The following is a 3,797-nucleotide window of genomic DNA, read 5'->3' on the forward strand; positions in this document are numbered from 1 at the left end:
GTATTTGCTCTCCGATTGTCGGAAGGAAAAACGTTCCGCATTTTAGGTTGCGTCAGTGATACATTTGGTTTTTAATGGACAATATCTACAGTAAGCTGTAGATATTTAAGTAATAAATTGTGATTGGGCTTACAGAATTTTACTGATAGAAAACAAACTCAATTATTAATATTGCACATGATTCGTCGCAAGTATTAATTTATAATACTGTTTACACAGCAACTGTATGTAAGGACTCCGGTAAGGAATATTGGAAACATAACTACTAAAGTGTACATTGTAAACTGTTCATGGACATTTATTTACTACTTCTGGTTTTAATGTTTTAATTCAACCCCTCATTTTGTAGACATTTTTATTCTCTACGAATCATTTCGTTGGGCATTCCGATTAATCTATTATTATATAATATTATAAACAAAAAGACAAAAATCGCATCGCATTGAATTTTCGGCAATAAATTGTTAATAACCAACATTTGGACCAGAAATGCGAGTGGAAAACAAATCCCTATTAATCTGATTATTATCTTTTATATAATCGCACAATTAGTTTGCTACTAGTCTTTTTGTCACGTTAAAGCATTTTTAAATATCATGTTAGTTCGGTTTAAATGGTCGGAGTCGGATCGGATAGATGTGTCCCGGCCTTAATGCACACCATACGGTCACTTTTTCAGGGTGCAAAAACCTTTCTGCGATCACATGAAGATTTTGAGAGCCCATATACGGCTGTTCTGTTTATTCACGTAAGCACTGAGCCAAAAATGAGCCTCATCGCTGAAGAAAATTCGGTTCGAAAAATCTTGAGTCAGTTGGACTTTGTACGGGTGGAGCTTCAAATCCAATTGCAAATTGCGCCACAATGAGCCCTAAGACAAGCCCAAATGTTGAGCACGTCGGGGAATCGACGAATTTGGGTCTTCCTCCACACTTTGAGCAACAACAGCAATATTTTCAGCTGAACGAATGTTGGGATGATGCACAGGTCTTAGAATAGATACAGTAACCGATCCCGTCTCTTCAAATTTTTCCACTGTGTTCGAAATTGGTTGCTCTGTGGATCGTTTATGTCGACCGTAATTTGCTCGTAAAGCCCTAAACGTTGATACAGCAGAATCACCAACGTTGATACAGCAATAATTTTCACGCGGTCTTCGACAGTTAAACGATCCATATTCTAAAATGGCAAACCTGCAACTAAAACAAAAACGCTTCAGATGACGTGTAGCTTTGACAGAAATTAAATCGCAAGGTTTTACTTTCCCAACCTCGAATTGGATAACCCGTTTTATGTGATATACATGGTGGTTTTTTTTTTTATCTTGAAACGCTTAAATATTTTGAAAACGAGTGGAGTGATCCGAGGAAAAAACGTTTCAAATAAGAAGTTAATATCTGAGAGGGGGAAATTTATTCGTGTCAGAAAAACAACGCCTACTTCGACCTTGTAGGCTAGGGAGAGGCCAGCTTGAGAATTTCAAATGGAAACTGCAACATTTTATTAGAGATTCGAATAGTACGTCAAAAACTGAGAATAATCTATCCAAAACCTTTTCTTCTATTTTGACAGGTGGCGCAGCAATTCATCAATTATCAATTTTTTTGCTTTAGACCTGCTAAACTATCTATTATTTAACTGAAACGCTGAAAATGTTGGTGTGACCAATAGCATCTATTAATGTCAGAGAAATATTCGGTCCGAAAATTGTTTGATGATGATAATCAAATATGTACCTTCAAATCAACAAAACATCTATTTGTTTATTAAAAGTATAGCATTAATAGTTTGAAAATTCGCATTGCCATTACGTGACATTTCGAAATTTATTTTGAATATGAAGCTGTCAGTCATCTAAAATTTCTCTCAACTCAATGTAAGAACGCTGATAAAAGCGTAGAAATTTCAAATTGTTGACTTTGGCATTTATTAATTTCGCTCTGAGTTAGAACTACTATTTGAATTTGATTTAAATAAGCTACTATAATTTTTAATATGGGCGCGACATTAACTGTGCAAGAAAAAAATTAAATTATTTTTGTATACGGAGAAGCAGGCCGATATACTTTCAATAAACAAATAGATGTTTTGTTGATTTAGATGTACATATTTGATTTGCATCATCAAACAATTTTCGGGCAGAATATTCCTCTGACATTAATAGATACGATTGGTCGCACTAAAATTTTAACCGTTTCAATAAAATAATAGTTCAGCAGATCTAAAGCAAAAAAAAAGATAATTGCCTGCCTAGCCTACAATATCGAAGTAGGCGTTGTTTTTCTGACACGAATAAACTTCCCCTTCCCAGATATTAACTTCTTATTTGAAAAATTTTTTTCTAGGATCACTCGTTTCCGAAATATTTAAGCGTTTCAAGATTTTAAAAAAACCACCATTTAGATTTATAATTTTTCAAGATTGAAAAAAAAACACGCCTTAAGCCTAGTTCTCATAAGCGAATTTTCGGAAAAAAATTCCGAATATACGGACGATTTGAGAGGTGTTGGAAAAAGTTGAAATTACTCCAACTTTTTCCGATTATTCGGAAATTCGGAGGGATTTTATAAGTTATGTAAATTCAACGTAATGCTATTACTAAAGCTCGGATTAAAAGCAAATTGACTTTTTTGGCCTATTTTGCTTATTTAAAACGTTTATTGCACGTTTTGCCTTTTTCGGAAATTTTGGTAAAGTTTTGCCTTTTTTCAAGATTTTCGGCTACGTGTACTACCATTTATAACTTATAACAATGATTTTTCTATTAGTAGGCACCGCTCATCCGAAATTACTTTATTACTCTTCCCTGGTAGACACCGAATATAAAGCTTCAGTCAAAATTTTGTCAGGTCGATGTTAGCACTAAGGATCCATAGATTAAGTAACAGTAAGAAGTTTGTAAACTTAGCTGAAATAAATATGTTCCAAAGCAAAGTTTTGTCAGTTGTTCAGTTACTTTGTTCTCTTTTACATAAAAGCAAGTGGTGTGAATTCTAGTTTTAAAACAATTTCGGAATTTTTTTTATTATAATGCCTAAAAATATGTGCACTAAGATAAGTGTATGAATTCGACCACACTCGAGCCTTTCCCTAGAAGGAGATGGAGTGTTTTGCAAACCTTGCGGCAAACCGGTAAATTTCATTTACATTTTTTCAAAGTGAAATTTCTAATTATTATTTTGGTTAATGTCCAGATTTCATGTACTAAAAAGTACTTTATTGATCATCATTGTGGAACGCCTCTTCATAAAAGGAATACTGAAAAGAATAACTCGACTAGATTGTTTCAAACTCCTCTGAGATAAAGTTTAGGCTGTTTTAGGAAGATAATTTTAGATTTGAATTATGTCAGATGATGGTCGCAACTAACATTCCTTTAAATAAAGTTAATCATACTAGTTTTAAAGCTTTTTTCAGAAAGAATTTTAATAAATCTGTACCGGATGGGAGTACATTGAGAAAATTAACTTTAGACAAATGTCATATTGAATGCATTTGAAAAATTAATGCAGCATTGGTAGCATATTGGAATACTTAAGCATTCAAAAGGAAAAATTACGATCTTTGCCTCAAATTACGAAAATTTTTGATATCAAAAAAGTTCTCTTCTACAATTTTTTGATGAAAAATAACAGCGGCAATGATGTTTCCTGTCATTAACAGATAGTTACAGGTGGATTACCCTTGTCAATAATAACAATAATTTGTCAAACTGTGACTTACTTTGAATTTCTTTTCACGAATTTGCTGATATGCGATTAGTTCAGGGGAAATGCTACAGTAACATAGCAGAAGCT

The 3,797-nt window shown here is 33.3% G+C and overlaps 1 long non-coding RNA gene across 1 annotated transcript; it reads left to right on the forward strand.

The window, feature by feature from the left end:
• The first annotated feature begins 2,681 nt into the window (after positions 1-2,681).
• Positions 2,682-3,318, forward strand: LOC125502802. Its single transcript, XR_007280545.1, has 2 exons — positions 2,682-3,132; positions 3,195-3,318. It is a non-coding gene; the product is annotated as an uncharacterized LOC125502802 (long non-coding RNA).
• The last annotated feature ends 479 nt before the right edge of the window (positions 3,319-3,797 follow it).

Source organism: Dendroctonus ponderosae, unplaced genomic scaffold (assembly GCF_020466585.1).
Source record: "Dendroctonus ponderosae isolate FM_Combo_2020 unplaced genomic scaffold, Dpon_F_20191213v2 Dpon_F_20191213_10, whole genome shotgun sequence".
NCBI classification, from domain to species: Eukaryota; Metazoa; Arthropoda; class Insecta; order Coleoptera; family Curculionidae; genus Dendroctonus; species Dendroctonus ponderosae.